Source organism: Aptenodytes forsteri, unplaced genomic scaffold (assembly GCF_000699145.1).
Source record: "Aptenodytes forsteri isolate BGI_AS27 unplaced genomic scaffold, ASM69914v1 Scaffold65, whole genome shotgun sequence".
Taxonomy (NCBI): domain Eukaryota; kingdom Metazoa; phylum Chordata; class Aves; order Sphenisciformes; family Spheniscidae; genus Aptenodytes; species Aptenodytes forsteri.
In genome coordinates this window covers 2,368,321-2,386,250 of record NW_008795127.1, presented here as the reverse complement: position 1 = coordinate 2,386,250, position 17,930 = coordinate 2,368,321, and the positions used below count along the sequence as shown (strand labels likewise).

At 38.0% G+C, this 17,930-nt stretch overlaps 1 protein-coding gene across 1 annotated transcript in view; it reads left to right on the top strand.

The window, feature by feature from the left end:
- Positions 1 to 5,376: 5,376 nt before the first annotated feature.
- Positions 5,377 to 17,930, top strand: part of SORBS2 (sorbin and SH3 domain containing 2) — a 149,706-nt gene continuing 137,152 nt past the window's right edge. Inside the window, exon 1 of the mRNA XM_009277376.1 lies at positions 5,377 to 5,501. The gene's annotated coding sequence lies outside the window, so the exon portion shown is untranslated. The remainder of the gene's footprint in view (positions 5,502 to 17,930) is intronic.

Sequence of the window (17,930 nt, the reverse complement as noted above, 5' to 3'; positions counted from 1 at the left end):
GATAAGGTCTCCCCTGAGCCTCCTTTTCTCCAGGCTAAACAGTCCCAGTTCCCTCAGCCGCTCCTCATAAGACTTGTTCTCCAGACCCCTCACCAGCCTCGTTGCCCTTCTCTGGACACGCTCCAGCACCTCAACGTCCTTCTTGTAGTGAGGGGCCCAAAACTGAACACAGTATTCGAGGTGCGGCCTCACCAGTGCCGAGTACAGGGGCACGATCACTTCCCTGCTCCTGCTGGCCACACTATTTCTGATACAGGCCAGGATGCCATTGGCCTTCTTGGCCGCCTGGGCACACTGCCGGCTCATGTTCAGCCGGCTGTCAACCAGCACCCCCAGGTCCTTTTCCGCCAGGCAGCTTTCCAGCCACTCTTCCCCAAGCCTGTAGCGCTGCATGGGGTTGTTGTGGCCAAAGTGCAGGACCCGGCACTTGGCCTTGTTGAACCTCATACAATTGGCCTGGGCCCATCGATCCAGCCTGTCCAGGTCCCTCTGCAGAGCCTTCCTACCCTCAAGCAGATCAACACTGCTGCCCAACTTGGTGTCGTCTACAAACTTACTGAGGGTGCACTCGATCCCCTCATCGAGATCATTTCCCACTTCTTGAAATGTCTTGACCAAAGATTCTATTGCCATGTGTGCTGGGACAGATATGTACATAAGAGCAAGACTGCATTGTAGCCACTCTGGGTGAGTTTTTGAATTATTTTAACATACTCACCATGGGTAGTTCACTGGGGTAACTTATTTTCTTTAGGGTTAGGAAAAAGTGTCCGATGTAACTATCACAGTAACTTGGCTGCCTACATGGTCTTTCTTGCAATATTGAATCCTATGTTCTGAAAGCTTGAGTCAATTTATTTTTCAATAGATGATCCATCTTTTTCAATGTGTAGCTCTAATGAAACTGTAAAAGAGACTGAAATTCAGGGTTTGTTGTTTATGTGGGTTTTTTAACGTTGAAGGCTTTTCAGTTCTTCTTTTTCATATGATGGTCTAGGAAATTTCTGAAGTACCTTTTCATACATATCCAACTAAAGAAAACTGCATGTGTATTGGTAGTCATTGTTATATGTGCTGTCATTCTAATATGACAATTCTTAAGCTATCGCCACTACATGGGGCTGAGGCATGCATGACGACATAGGGCATCAAGATGTATTTAGAAGTAAGCTGGCTAGAATGTCAAGTGCATTTAATGATAGGGAGGAAGGGCAAGAACTGTTAATATAGAAGAAAGCTGTCTGCAGTGCTTTCCTACCTAAAAATTTCCTACCTGTTAATCCTCAGTCAAGTCTTGATTATTGTACTTTAATGGAAGTTTACTGTGGCTTTTGATCAGTGCATAGATTTGCCCTAGTGAGAATTTAAGAAGCTTTTATGGTTAACGAGGCCCTAGAAATTTTGGAGTAGGAGAAAAATTACCTCAGCTCCTTTTTTATTCTTCTTGAAAGAAGTTTATATATAAAAATGAAGCTCTCACTGGTGGAAAATTTATACCAGATTTCCTATGCTAACACATAATGATTGATCCTAATATATTAAGTAGGAGAAAAAGTATAAACTGGCCATCAATAAATAACTTTTTAGTAGTTTTGTGGTAATTGTAAATATCTTGTGAGCGAAATAGAGCAGAAATGTTCTAAGTGAGGTGTTGACTATTTCTGTCAAAGAAATGAACCTCAAAGCAATTCTCAAGAAACAGACTGTTCAGGTACGTGTTCTGATCAACTTGTGACCATTGTCACCCTTTCATTCCTGAGCATGTTCATACTGAGCATAGGTGAAGGCCGGTTACAACTCATCTGATGATGCCAAGCCTAAAATACTAACATCTGGCTGAACTTTAGAAATTAAACTGATGTCACTGGAGGTTAATCTTTTCCCATCTATTTTCATCCTTTGGCTTTATAGGCATACGATGCATTTGTCTGAAGACAGGCATCCCTGGCAGTAGGTTCAGCTAACGCATGAGTCCATGCGGTTTTTGTTTATTTTACATTATGTAGGAACAACCACAAGTAGTGGTTTATATGATCCATGTGTAACTAGGTATTCCATCCTGTCCAGGAGAATGGCCGCAATTCTTCATAGCTCCATTGTTTTCCAGCAGTGGAAGGTACTGAAAGCACACCTGAGACATTGAAAAAAGGTTCATTCTTATTTGTAAGATCCTTCAGGAACATATGTGTCTAAGACATTTCTTCAGCAAGACTAGCTGAAGTCCAGGACAAAGTATGTGGTTGATAGCTTCCCTCCTGTCCTTCTGTAGATTTTTTCTGTAATCTGGGAAATACTCATTTCAGAGGCTGAAATGGTCAGTTTTGTGAATGAACTCTCTTAAGAGACTTCTGCAAATGCACAGGACATGCATTGTGCTTGCGTTTTCTAATGTTAAATGCATTTAATGTTATCTGGCATAGTTCAGTTCAAATTTAAGAAACATGGTTACTTGGAAAAAATAAAAAATGAAAAAATTCTTATCCATACTCCTTGTTTCTTCCTGGGGCAGGTAACGTGCGATTCATTTAGACACATTATCATGTTACCAGAAGGTATTCCACTACTATTAAAAGATACAAATAGAAACACGTATAGAATAATACAAAGAAAAATGTCATTACACCTGGTTGTACAGTGTTCATCTACATATCTTGAAATGTACACAGGGAGACTTCTCAAAAGGAGGATTCTTCTTCAGCCATTCCATGTGAAGCTTCAGTGACTCAACTGTGTTTGAAAGGTTAGGTCTAGAAAAGTCGAGATTTCCTTTATATGAATCTGTGCAGTGGAGCAGGTGTGCAGCTCTTTCGTCTATCAGCACGTTGAACAATTTTTCTGTCATCTATCAAGATTCTTTCTTCTGGTTTATCAGAACTCTGTCCTGTAGCATCTGGTCATGGAGCTCTTGGAGACTTGCACCAAGTACCTACATTAGCAGCGTGAACTGTACACTTCTTGGTCATGTTTGAATTGCTTAATACTAACCATTGATTAAATCGCACTGCAGTGTGCCACTAAAGAAATTATATGCTTGATTTTAGTGTTGCTGATAGCAACAAAATGGGAGATATGATTATCATCAGTCTCTGAAAAGCATGAGGTGATAATCTTGGTAGTAGTGACATATTTGTCTGTTTTACTAATAAACATACAGATATATTTCTCTTTGAGACCTAGATGGTATGTATGATATTTATGGCATCTAATGTTTCCTGTAGATAAAGGTCATCCAACTTATATCCAGTAGTTAAAGCACATCTCAGTATATGCCGAAACAGTGCTTTGGTCACATTTAGTAAATGCTAGAAATACTAATAGGTAAATTGTTATTTACAAAAAACAGTTGCAGAAAGTGTACGAAGAAACAAGGTGCCAAAATGGTTTAAGCGCTGATGGTAAATCAGCTACTGGTAAATCTGCCTTCTGAGAAAGTGCTTCAGAAAAGAAATGCTGCGCTGCAAAGCATTGTGTGTTGTATTACTTCAGCAGTAAATTGGTACTGCTAATAATGATTTTAACACATTCTGCTATTTTCATATTTGCGTAGTATTAGTATTTGGCCTACAGATATTTGTTGATTTAGCTTGTAACCACCAGATGAAAGCATTATGGATAGTAAGGTAACGTAGCATCTGACACGAGTTGTCTGATACATACAGGTCTTGTATTTATTTACGAACTATACTGCATGTTCCACCTGACCATTACAGCTCTCAAGCTGGCTATAATTCACACATTCATACATTGTCTGAAATTTAAGCTATTGGAGTCCTTAAATCTCTTTGTGCATGGATCTCAAGTTAAATATAGACTGAGCTTTTTAACTTCTGTGAACTAGTTTTGTGGTAATAATAGTCCTAAACTAGCCATTGGGAATGAAGCAGCAATAATGATTAATTTAAGTGGTTGGTATTTAGAGTTTGTGGGGTTGTGTTTGTTGTTGTAGCTGCTTTTAACTGCAGTAACACTAAAAATAGTTGGGATCAAATGGAAGGGATGCTTTTGAGCTAATCCAGAAAGAATTTGTGGTATATTTTCACACTCGGCAGCTTTTTCATTATTGTTATAAGGGTATTATAGCTAGTGATTTTTATATGAGTCTTCAGGAACAAACAGGCTTTTTGTGTTTGTTCTTAACAATTTTACTATTTTAATGGTTTACTAAATAGCCTGTGTGTCTGGCATCTTGTTTCATGTGTCAGTATAACTTTCAAATAGTTACTGTTCACAAATAAATCAGAAATTTAGGTGACCCATGGCATTCAAAAACGTTTTCAAGTGAGTGTGCTTAAGCAGACTTGATTGGAAATTTAATGGATATTGAAACATTTTGTAATTTTACCACACCAGCCTGTTTTAGGTTTTGAGTAGAGAGTAACTTCATATCTCATAACTTTTCCTTGAACAAAAGTAACAAGCTTTTCAGTGGCGGTGCCTAGCAGTGTGGACATGTATGAAAGGTTGTTCTGGTGAAGCAAAGTAAGTTGTGTCTGTCAGAATTGCTGCGATATATAGAGGGACATCTTGGAAGCGTCTCCTCTACCAGAAGAAGCTGCAAAAAGTTAAATAACAGTGGTGGTTTTCCACTGACTTAGTTTACCTTCAAAGTAATTAGCTTCTATGTACCCATCAAGATGGTTTTGGGTCTTTTCCTATGGTCATTAGTTTGTATTGATACTTTACGTTTGCCAATATTTTTACATTATGGGAGGGTAAGCTGGCTGGTTGGGGATGTGGCAGAAGAGGGCAGGGAGATCTTTTTCATGTCACTGAATGGCCCTGGTAGAAAAAATGGAGTGCCAGCAGCTTCAGGGCACTAAGCTTCCAAAATAACACTGGTGCTGAAACTGGAAGCTTAAGATACAAACTAGACTGGCTTCAATGTTGGTAAACTGATTTGTCCTGTCCTCAGATGTGTATAGCAGCCAGATATGATGCACTTAAATGCAAATAGAAGTGCTTCCATCTCAGATGAGCCCTTGTGTAAAGAAAGGCAAAGCATCTTCAGAGATGACCAAACTGAAAGCGTGTTTTTCACATAAAAAAATATCCATGGTGGTTCATTTCCTGAGCTACAGGTAATAGTCTTCAAGGTCCCAGATTTCCTTTAAACAGTATTTTCATTCATCATCCACAGTGGTTGTTCCCTGCTCTCTGTTTCTTTAAATAAAAATTGGGACAATGAACAAAGTTTTTTGCTATGGATTTTCTGATTTTTTTATCTTTTTTTAGCTTGGGTTGGGAGGCTGGTTATTCTGTACTGCATTTTCATTTTGATTGTAGGCAAGCCCATTGCTGCTGAAAATAGCTCAAATGTTCTTAGAATAAAAACATCAGCCAGCAGCTCAGATTCTTTCTCGTTTTCTTTTGCAGACTCTCACATGTGAGTTAAATTAATTTCTTGAGAGAAACCTTCATAAAGGGCTAAATAAACAAGATCTACATATACAGAAATTTCTTACTTCCTCTGCATTTGAGACACAGCTAAACTCATCTGTCTGGTAAGTCATATTTTTCTTAAGGATTTGTCTTTCTTCCTGCCCTCATGACTTGCATTCTTGAGTTTCTAATTAGTGTTCAGAGAAAACCAGCTTCTGTTTGCTAGTAGTTCTGCTGCATGCTCTGTATGAAGTATGAAGACTGATCTGCAAAGGCATTACTGTGCTGCTTCTACAAACTTCAAAATAGTACCTATGATTCTGATGGTACTTTGGTATAAGTGGGGTTTTAATTGTTTATCTAATAGTTTGTTCTCAGTTTGCTGTAATGAAATCATTAAATATTTTAAAGCAAAACTGGTGATTGTTCTGTTTTGAAATTATTTACCTGTTTGAATGTTCTGAATTTAATGAATTAACTTCAGAATTTGTATTGCAAAGTATATTCTGTGTCATGTCAGAGTTTAAAAATAAACTTTCCCAGCAATTCATTCATGTCTCATTGCTTGCTGGTTTCATCTTGTGTAGATAAAGTAGGCACATGTTATTGATGCAGTGGTATATTTTTTCTTGGTGATGTGCCTATTTCATATGACAGTAAGCATGCTTGTTAGTTGTCTTTAATTTGATAATATAATTCTGTAACAGTTCTATTAAAGATATTTGTGGCTTACAGAGATTCTTTGGGTTTTGATTGTACTGCTTGAAACAAATTTTTTTTCTTTGATTACAAAGTGTTAACTGTATACAACCCAAACAAAAGAAAGTTTTGTCCTCTACCTTCTATTTTTATTCTTTATTGCGATTAAAGTGAAGAAAATCTTGGAAGAGCAGAAGATCTTTTGCTCAGTGCTGTGGCTTTTCTAAGCAATTGGCTAGCATTAAATGGCAGCCTATATATACCTAGTCCATCTGATCACATAGGCAATGGTGCTTTGGCTTACCACAATTGCTGTGTACTTACATAGCGCATGCCCTGGATCCGCATGGTTCATTTTGCAGGCTTTGCTATAGCGCTAACGTTAGTTTATTTCAAAAATATATTGAAAACCCAGGTCATATTTAAAAGTAGTTGTACATTTAATGTAAAGCAGTAGTTATGGATTATATTTTCATAGGAAAAAAAATAGATCAGTGCTTTTACATAAAAGCTGCTTGGGGGCTTTCCAATTCATTTAAGTTTTAGTAAGAGGCTTTCCAGCTTATTTTTGGATAAAAAGAGAAAATCTGAAGTCTGTGGATACATTTCATATAGCATATATTTTTGTTAAAAATACAGAATTTTGCCTAAAAAAATCAGAAATTTTCTTTAAGAGTTTTTCAGAAAAAGTAATCCAAGTTGTAATGGTTCAGTTGTAATGTTTGCAGTGATGTTTTATTCTGATATTTGAGAATCATGGATCTAAGTCTGCTTGTTCTTCCTTACAGTAGCAGATACTGATAGTGTAATGTAGGCATCCACTTGAAACCATGGGAATTTCGGTACCAGGCATACTTTGTTTCAAATGAGACAGTTTCTATTCTTTTTCCCCTCTCATTTATAATTAAATTATATTCCTCTTGGTTTAAGATCTTCCCTATTCCTGTCTTGCTGTCACATATAAAGCTGCTTCCCTGGTCCTGCAGATCAGTCACCCTGTCTGTACTTCCTAAGTTCTTTTGACCACACTCTAGTGAACACTTGTCTTACATTGATGGTTTTCATATAAAAAGAATTTGTCACCTGAGACTTCAGAAGAAGCTGAAGCTTTTGAAGGAACTTAAGACACTTCAGAGGCCATACTGTAGTTACTGTTTGAGCAATGTAGAAATTTGTGATCCTTTAACCTGTCCAAAAGACATAGCTGGAGGAGAAATCACACAAAATTAGGCTGCGTAATAGACAAAATATTTACCAAGTATTTTCAATTAAAAGCAGCGCTTGAATTGTGTAAAGTATGGGCCAAGGATGGTCTGTTAATGGTCATTTTTTAATTCATGTAACTTTGAAGTTACTATATAAGACCAAGTTTTTGCTTGGCACTTAATTTTTGACTGAGTAACAGACCTGACTTACAGGAACTTGTATCTGGCATGCTAATACGACCCAAATTTTAGCCGAGTGAACTTGGCACTAAATTCAACTAAGGGGAGGAAATCTGAGGAGAGCAGTGGAATTTCTTTCGTTGAGTAAGTATACCTCTGCATTCATGGGGAACACACAGTAACATTTTGTGCAGGTTTCTGCTTTTGACAGTGTGTCTTTGTTCACTTCCCAAAGGTGGTGTCAAATACATTGAAAAAAATAAACTTTCGTATTTGGATTTTTCATTTTACTTAATGATGTCGCCCCAGGGAACCCATTAAGTCTGGAATGGCCTAACACCGTTGTTTGTAATTCTTAGCATGTGAAGAATAAAGGCTCGCTCAGAACAATTTAAGTTACATAAACGTGCTCCCTCCTTATTGTCTTTGTGAGCTCAAATAGAGGGGTGGGAGGCAAGTGTATCTATAAGCATTTCATGATGGAATTATTTGATCAGAGTGTCTCAGAAAATGTTTCCTTCTTGCCAGTGTATGTATGTATGATATTACTTGAACTGTTACTTTGAGAAACAATAGATCGTGATAGATTGGATTTCTTGTCAAAAGCTTCATGCTGATAAAGATCTTCAATTAATATACTGTTTAGTCACAATGTGTCAATGTCGCTTCCACAGAGTGGTCTAAGTTCAATTCACTTATTGGTGGCAACAGAGTTTTATAGTATCTGTTCTGTGTGGGATTCTGTACGGGATTCTGATCCACAAGCAGAATCCCAAAGTGACAGGACTATATCAGCAGATCATAGTAATATGTTGAAACTGCATGGGTTTAATATGTGACAATGCTGGAGAAGAAAAAGGTGTTTTGAAAACTGGAGAGCAAGACCTGGTGATAGAAGACATTAATCGGAGTGAAAGGCCACCATGCAGGTGCCTCTTCCTTGCATTAGCCTCAGATTGGGGATATACCAAACTGGAGGTGCTGAGAGCATGTGTATTCTTAAGTGAGACCTATGAGTTGTGTCTGCACTGGACTTACCTGGCCATGTGCTATTCTCAGATGGCAATAGCTCTGGAAAAAGTTTGTGATGTGATTCTGTATGTAACTAGCTGCTTTAGAGGGGTGCAATTTTTATGGCATCTGGTTAGCTCCTGTGCAGTAACAAAAGACGGCAATGCCTCTTTTTTGGCTCTGGGGCTTAGGCTGTGCTTGACCTTTTGATAGATCTAAATGAACTAGGAACCGGCATTCATTATTCAGTATTCAGTATTCATTTTCCACCTTTAAAAAAAAATGTAACAGTTGACAGTCAAAAGCGGGTATTTTTTGCATATGAAACGTACAGGAGTAGTTTAATTTTCACTTCTGCCTCAAGCTTTGAGTTTCATTTGACTCTAACTTGTGTTTGAGTTTGAAAAATATGGATTTGGTAATAAAGTTGCAAGATATGCAGTAGAGAATTTTCCTGTTTAGCCACCTGTGCGCTTGTACTTTAAAGAAAAAAGCATGCTTATGCACTGTCTCTTCCTAAGTAAGCACTTTACCATACATCTAATAAGTATGCTTTAATCTGTTTTGAAGGTGGCTCGCATAAGGCATTACCAGCTTACGTTTGTATGTAAGACCGCATTTGTCTCCGTATATTAGTGGCTTAAGAATTAGTATGTTTCATTAGTGGCTTATGTCCCTAAATGTTTAATGCTGTTTAGAAGGCTGTGTCGTCTTTACTGCTGGAGACAACTTGAGCACTTAGGCTGCTTCCACACTTGAGACTGCTAATGACTTCTTCCACAGAAAGGTTTTTTTGTTCCCTATAAAAAAATCATTTAGTATAAATGCATTTAAAAAGGATCTAACCTGTGCAAAGGAGACTCTTGACATGCATATCTTCCCTCATCTGTGCAAAAATGACAGGTGACAAATGTAGTAGCGGCTCCATCCTTTTGAAGCTAAAAGCGTGAGTGACTAATTCCTGTGTGCAAGAAGCCTCTCAACTTTGGAAGTACTCCATGAGGCACCTGTGTAGGATTCACTCACTTGTGTGATTCATCTCAATAGATCTAAGTAAGTGAACTAAGAGGTGAAGTGCAACTGGATGCAGCAGAACTGTATGTGTGACCCTGAATCTCTCTCAGGTCTCTGGATCTTCTGGAAAGCAGCGGATTTCTTTTCCAAAGTCAAAGGAAGTAGAAGTGAGAACAGCGGAGATAAATGGTATATATATCTAATAAGATACTATTATCTTATTTACTTCCTGGGAGGGAAGGAAGCAGAGGAGGCAAGAATGGGAAGATAAGCTGTATTGCTCATGTGAAGGGACAGTTGATTTGGAGAGCCAGCTCCTCAGTCTTGATAACCCTTAGTCTTTCAGTACAGTCAAGTTCTTATCAGTAGAAGGAATTTTTCAATAGTTTTCATACCCTTCAATGTATAGAATTAGCTAGTTGATCTTTCTACAGTGATGGTTAGCCAAATAAAGGCAGTTGGAACTTGCTGTCAGAGGTCCATTGGATCTCCAAATGGAGTAGAAGCAAAACCACCTTTTGTTTCTACTTCCCCTCTGGGTCCTGCACAAAGCTTTCCAGTGCTGAAAAGGGAAGCTGATGGCTGATTTTTGGAATGTTACAGCTCAGGCCCAAAGTAACAGTTTAAAAGTGAGAATAAAACTTACGTAAGACTTTGTTAAAAATGAGGATATGAAATGCATGTGTTAAAAAAACTTAGATGCTATGGGTTAAAGTCTGGGGACGTTCTGATGTACTGGAAGACGCTGCTTTTGCCTGTGACAGAAACAGTGATTAAAAATGACCTTAGACTTCTGGAAGCAGAATTAAGCTAATATTGAAAGTTTTTGAAAAATCTTCCTTCAAGTATGTCCCAACTGTATCTGCAGGCAGGTTCCTAGAAGCCTACCTGCAATGTAAGAACTCAATGTTTAAAGTTAGATCACCACTTCATACTGATACCTTTTGGAGTGGCTAACAGTAATACAATCACACAAAGCATTTTACAGTAATGGCTTTGCATGAAATGAAAGATGCTTTATTAAAATTGAGCAGATGTACAGTTTAATCTACTGTTTGAACTGGAATTCAGTTTTCTCTTAAGGGTGATGCTTCTGAAAAGCACCATCATCAACTGCCCATTTAAAAAAAAAAAAAAAAAAAGCTTGGCATTCAAAGGTTCAAAAAATGTTAACTAGGCAAATGTCTGACTTCCTGAAGAGCATATAGATGTACTCCAAACGGGCTGTACTGAATTACTTTGAACTCCAGAACTTGATGTCCTGTGAAGTTTGTATATGCTAGTGGCGAAGTTTGCTATATGCTGGCCTCTCCACCCCTATCTGGATTTCCCTCCTTTATGTAAATAGGATAAACATAAATCCACTGACTTGGAAATAATTGTGTGGCTCCTTGCTTTGTAGCAGCTGACTGTGTGGTGGTTTTCTAGCAAAACACTTAAGTGACAGGCGGTAGGTCAGCATGGTGTTGATCTGTCTTCCTGTGATCTTGGAAGTCTCATCCAAATGACTTACAATGCTTAGATTTCTGTAGTGAGATGTGCCAAATATTTGCTTGTAAAACCAAATGATTGGTCAAGAAACATTTGCATCTGTCTAGATATGTATTAAAATATATATAGTTGTAATAAGGAATGGGTAGAAGAGCTGAAATGAGCCAAGAGCTGACTTCTAATCAGAATTTGAACAAAACCTGTCAACTTATTTCAGATTGAAAATACTGTTATGATGTGACATTGGTAAGGAGCATGCTTTTGTTAAATTTTCAGATCTTTGTATTCCTTGGGTCCAGGTAAAATAAAAAGCATTAATGTCAAAATAAAGCTCTAAATTTGGAAGTCTGTTCCACTCTTAGCAATAGAATATGCTGGACCAAAACGTTTATTTAGAGTTGGAGAACTGTTTCCAGTGGAAATCTGGGCTCCTTTGAGTAAGTCCTTTACAGGCCAGCACACACAACAGTGCAAGTTTGAAAGACCTTTGAGTCAGCTGGTTGAACTACTTACTACAAAATGTTTATTCATTGAATTTAATAACTTGTCTGTCAATTATCTGGCAAGCCAGAGTGACCTGGACAAAGGTTGTCCTTATTCTTAAGGCTTTAAGAGATTCATGTATGTGTCTGGGCCTATCGAACTGTCACAAACAGCTGCTGTTACGCACTTGCAGAATACTTGAGTATTCAGTGTGACAAACTCTGTCCTCCTATCTGGTCACAAATGACATGACCCAATGTTTAGTCTGATCTGTGAGGATGAATAAACACTGAGGAAATCAATAGGACATGGACAAAATGTTTGTTGGGAGAGAATCGCACTAGGTGATAGGTAGTGTAAGTGTTTTAAGTTATTTTAAATGTTATTCCCTTGTTTTATATGAACTCAAAATACTATCTTTAGGCTCTTGCATAAATTGCCACATTTAGATTGAGAAAAAAGTTTAGACGCATTAAGAAATTCTAAATTGTTTTTCTTTTGAGGTTTCAGGATTATTTTTGTTTCTGCAGTCAAAGATGCACTTTCCTTGATCACATGCTCCTCACCAAATAGAAATGAGGCAGGTTTTAAAATCAGTATCTCTTTCTGCAAAGAGAACATCTTTCCCATCTGTTATACAACTGTAATAATATTGGAATGAACCACTTAATAAATATAAAAACCTGAATCCTTCATAGGTAGCACCTCTGATTCTGGCGCAGTAGGTGGCACTGAATGATACTTTGTGTTTTGTTGAATTGATGGAGTTCTTATACTCAGTTTTTGTTCATCTCCTCCCCCTTTCAGTTTCACACTTGGCGCGCTCATGCACCCGTTTGAATTACATGAAAGTTGTTATAGCCAAGTGCGTTATCATGCACAGTAGTGGTAGGCTGTGTTCTACAGCTAACAGAAGAGGAAATCTCAACAGAATTAACACTACAACATCCTGCATGAAGTGCGTGCACCTCATCTGTACATTGATTTTTCTGGCAATAACCTTTCTGTGTGTAAACCTTCCTGTTTTCTTTTCCCTTTGTAACTACAGTATCTTAAGCAGACGTTTGATGTATAGTTCTTTCTCTGTTGTTATCACTGTGTAATTTCACAGTTGTTGCGAATAACTTTCATGTTCTGTTGCGTGAGTTGCACACTGTAACACTTAAGACTTGTAAATTCCTTTCTGAAAACTCACAGCAGTAACTCTTCCTCAGGTGAAGAAAAAAAAAATGATTGCATGGATTAACTTTTCATTAAATTGTGTAATGAGCAAACATGATAATATCTCCTAAATGCACTTCTAAGTCAATGGAAATGCATTGATTCTGGCATAGTTATTCAAATGATACAGAAATTTTCATACCCCTTATATGAAACTGATAGAAATTATTCCTGGAAATTCATAGTAATACACTATTAAGGAAGAGTCCATCCTATCTGTCACTGCTAAAAGGTGATGAACAAAGAAAATGTATGCTCTTGTTTGGACAGTACCAAGTGTAATGAAACAGTGATGGTAGCCCTGGCACTGAGAGCTACTAATGCTAATAATCAATACCAAGATTGCTCGCATAACCATGCAAATCACTGTCCTGCTTTGGGCAAGTGGACAAATAAAGAAAACAAGATCAAAGTTCAGTGTAAGACCACTCAGTTTAGATCACAGTAGCTGGCTTGGCCCTTCAGATATAGCTGTGTTACTGACATGAACTGTGACATGTCAAACCTTAGTTTTTCAGTCAGTTCTTTGACAGCTGCTGCCATTTAATGCTGTTATTGGCTAAGTGTCATTGCCTTTCACACTGACACTGATAAAAGTCACTACGTGATTATTTTCTGTATAACGTTTGCATGTACTGTATAGTAGAATTGTTCTATTCCACATAGAAGCAAGGAATGACAAATCATGTTACTCTGAATTAGAGACTAAGGGAATTACTAACCATAGATTGCTGCATTTTGATTAATAAATATTTTGACTGTAAACAATGTGTGGGGAAGCGATCAGGCCAAAAAACAGATAATAGCATATATAGGCCTAGGTTGCTACTTTCAGTCGAATCCAGGCAAGTAATGATCACACACGATTTACAATAGCATAGCAATTTGGTCTACGTGGACTCAGTTAAATGCTTTAATCCATTTGACACGGGCACTTCTCTGCTGGCAAAGCAGTATCTCCTGAGATGAGACCTCATGGTGTTCCAGTCTGGCTGTGGCCTCTTCTGTGTCTGGAATAAGCAAGGAATTTAAACTATCTCTCTGTCCCTACAGGGTCAGCCCAAGGTATGTTTAAAAAGTGAAGCTAGGATGGTTTTGTTTTTACTATTCATTCCAAAGATTTTATGTGGAATAAATACAGCACTTAATTTTTTTCTAGGCAATGTATGAGGCACAATTACATTTCAAAATCCAAGTGCATATTTACAAGACACATGTTGGACTAATTGTGATTGAGTAAAGCTTCACACTGGATTTGCACACAATTGGAAGAGGTGTAGGTACAGTCAGAGTATGGAGAGTTAAGCTGGTGTGTCATACCTCAAAATCTGCAATATAAAGACCTCCATTTGAACCAGATGCCTTTGGATTTTTGTAAATAGGCTTATTTCTGACCATAATGACCTGCATGAGAATTATCTGATTTCTGAATTAGGGCATAGATTTAGCTATGGATATGGATTTACAGGAAGAGAAAAGGACAACAAGCTATAACAACAACAACAACAAATCTGTTTCTCCATAAGAATGGGCTTATCCTGACACTTCAATTCAGGCTGCTCATCAAATATCTTTTTAGAATAATTGTGCCTTGACAGCTGTAATAGATAAAAACTGATAAATAGTGGGATTTTTTCTTTTTCTTGCTTTGTAATGGACTCCAGAACTGATGACCTTTGCTGAAAATAACTTGACTAGCTGGAGTCATAACAAGACAGAACTATTTGAGGGCATGTGGTGAAGGCTCAGCTGTTCAGACGGTGTTTATCATTCCATGGATATGATAGCTAGACAAATAGAGGAAATAGAAAATCAGTCATGAGGGTGAAATATAAAACTAAAAAAATCTTCCTTAAATCAGTATTTTTTTCTAACTACTGATGAACTTGAGGAATATTTTCACTATTAAAATATTGTTGCTCAAATGCACGCTGCATTTTCTCATCTATATTGCAGGTGCATATTGCAATGTTGATACTTTGTACTTTGTCTGTGTTCATGCTGAGGGCCATGAGAGGTCAAACTAGGTCTCTAGATTTTCCAGTCTAGCGGCAAGTCAGTGCCCTAACTTTAGCGCTGACTTCATCATTTTCTCTCAACATTACCATTATTGGTCAATGTTCAGTGACAGTTTCAGTCCTTGGGTTACAAGTACATTACCTGCTGAGAAAGCCTACCATAGATCTTTGCTTGTTAATAATTGGCTTTTTGCAATTCAACTGCCAGTGAGAACATGTTTAGCATTCTTTTAATCATTTAAATGTTTCCTTCACTTTCATATTTGCTGTGCCTGCCTACTAAGATTCTAGTGAAAAACAGTTTTCTTGTAACCAAGAATACTGTTCTAATAAAGAATTTTACCAGAGATGTTACTGCTAGCTGCTTTATTTCAGTGTGGTAGAGTGCTGCAGAACCAGGTGAGTAGGGAGCTGGGTCCCAAATCTTTCATTCAGCAATGGTATACTTAGCTAGTAGTTCATTTCTACCAGTATTGGATTATCGCTGGAGAGGTGGTAGGAAGGACAATAAACTTAACCTGTTGTAAGTCAAGTTGTCTAAATATGTGTTATCTCTAATGCTTGAACTAGCTAATGAAGAGCTGGCAATGATACTGCTTATTAGCAGATCATTTCTTAGAAGCTGTGTCTTTGCTCTTTTTGTTCATCTGATACATGAATTTTGTTCTGTTTGTGAAGGAAAACGCACAAGTGCAAAATCTGCTTTTTGCTTAAACATGCTAAAAATTACATGTACTTGTTATCAAAATAAAGGTGGATTCAGACTCTTTTGAAATATACATATTTGTAACAAGAGGGTCCTGTAAGAACTGTTAAATCTTTATTAAAAATTGCGTCAATCTTGAGAAAAACTGTCCCCTGTACTTCAGTGCAATTTGACAGACTTGATTGATACCGATGAGGTTATGAAGTAGGACAAATGTTGATCAAGACTGTAAGAAACTTTAGCTGCTCTTCTGGCAGAGGATGTTTCTGTATCTTAGACCGTTTGAGTTTTTGGGCTAAATCATCTTTAATTTTGGCATAATCCGTTGTTTCTGTAATGGAAGCATGCCCTAGAAAATACTAAACTACACTGTCATGGTACCGTCAAATATTCTGCTCATTAATTGCCGGGATGCAATTTCATTGCCTGAAAGGATGGAGAACTTCATTACCTTCATTAAGACCTTTGGTACAGTCATCTGTCTTTCTGTGCCGATGTTCTGCCTGTCAGCTTGAAAGCTTCAGAGCAGCTTTCCATAGCTGTGCCTTGGCGGGTACTGGGACACTACAAGCTGCGCTGCAGAGATGAAGAAAGGGCAGCTCCCTCAGCAGTTGTGGTGGGGCAGCCACTGGTGTGCCTCAGGATACCAGTGTATCCTCAAAGCGAACCTTGTAGCAATGCCAATAGCAAGTCCTACAAAGCCATCAGTAGGTGTAAAGGGTGAAGTTTGTTGTGTGGGGGGAAAGCCTAACTGAAGGAAAGGAGGGAAGCAGGAAGTTGTCTCAAACTTTATAATGGTGCAAATATTTCAGTGACTGTCAAATGGACATTTACCTGTATATGTGAAAACAAGCCTTTGCACATGCCAGAGATTCTCATAGTATTGATGCAGTGCGATTTTTATTTTTTTATCCCCCTTACACACACACACACACACACCCATGCCTGCAGCACAGCAGGCCAGCTTTAATCTTGATTGAATTTACTTTTCTGAAAATAAGGGGGTTTTAACCTTACGGTGGACATGGTATCTCATCTCTGAAGGAATTTGTCAGATGCTTCAGGGATACTTGGATGAATAGAGACATGGTTGCAGTTTACCAGACTTTGTCAGGTAAAGCTTTCAATTGCTTGATTCTTACAGGTGCAGTATTCCGATTTTCTGCCATGTTTGTGTATTGTGCTGTGGGTATCCTGATACTCAGTCTAGAAAACCTGACCCTATATTAGTCAATATTTATTTTTCAACAGTGTTCCCTTTCACATTGACAAATACTTAATACTGGGAATTAAAATAGTCTTTGTGGGGAATTTGTTCTGTTTTGACTGGGCAGCATGCTTGAACTCCTTCCTTACTGCTAACTCTACAACTTAATTTCAAGTTGCCTTTTAAATTGGACCTTATTTGGTAACTTGTTAGGTTTCTTGTTACTGTATTTAGAGATTGGGAGTAGCTTTAATGCAGCAGTGACACATCTTCAGCCAATACCAATGATGAAAATGGTTTTTAAAACTGTTACTGTTTTGTGCTTCGTACTGCCCTTTTCATACAGAGCATAGTGCTTGTAATAAATGGACAGACCATTCTTATTTGGAAGTGCCAAGTGGATTTTTCTTCTGAGTATGGCTGAGTAATGTAATTTGTCCCTGTTCCTAATGTCAGAATTTATTTAAATACCTTCATTCACCTATGTGCCCATTTCCCAATCTCCTCCTTTTGCTGTTAGAGAGCAGTAGGAATACTGCTGAAGTCAGTGTCTAGAGCAGCATAAAGGTTGTATAGCTAAGAGCAGAATTTGTCACCTTTCTTTATTACTGTTTGTTTGAAGCTGCAAGCTACAGAGCATTATATTAGAAAAAAAATTATTAGAATATTCTGGCAGGAGATGGTATCATTTGGAATATTAAGGAAAACTGTCTTTCAGAATTATTCAGTGCTATATCACTGTGTGAAGCAACTTACGTGGCTAATCAGTTGTCCTACCTAGGCTTCCTTAGCTTGCCAGCTCTTCAGAAGGATAAAGTCCTTCTTACCTAGACAGAAATACTAGGCTGACAGCTGATACCAAGGTCTCAGACAAGCTCGTCTGACTAGTTGTTTGTTTTCAGTGGTGTAATTAAGCACATTAGGCTAGAGATATAGTGAACTCTTAGCCTTTGAAAACAACTGGCTTGCATATGAAGTCCATATGAACTGCAGGCTAACTATCCCCGCGTTTTCACGGTCATTTTTGAGTCAGTATAACACTCATCTAACTGAACATGTATATGCAAAAACAGGTGTTAGTTTTTGGTCTTAGTTGCAGGATTAGACCTCATTTGGACCAGTAGATGGGTCCAACTCACCCCACATCGAGTGATCAGTAGACCTGACACGGGGGAAGCAGAAGTGACAGGGAAAGGAGATGCACCTTTCCTGTGGTGAAGGCAGGATCCTAGATCGAGTTGAACCAACTTTAGAACTGGGTGACTTGTCCTCGGTAGCCTTTGTAGGAAATGGGAAAATGACTATTTTGTTCACAA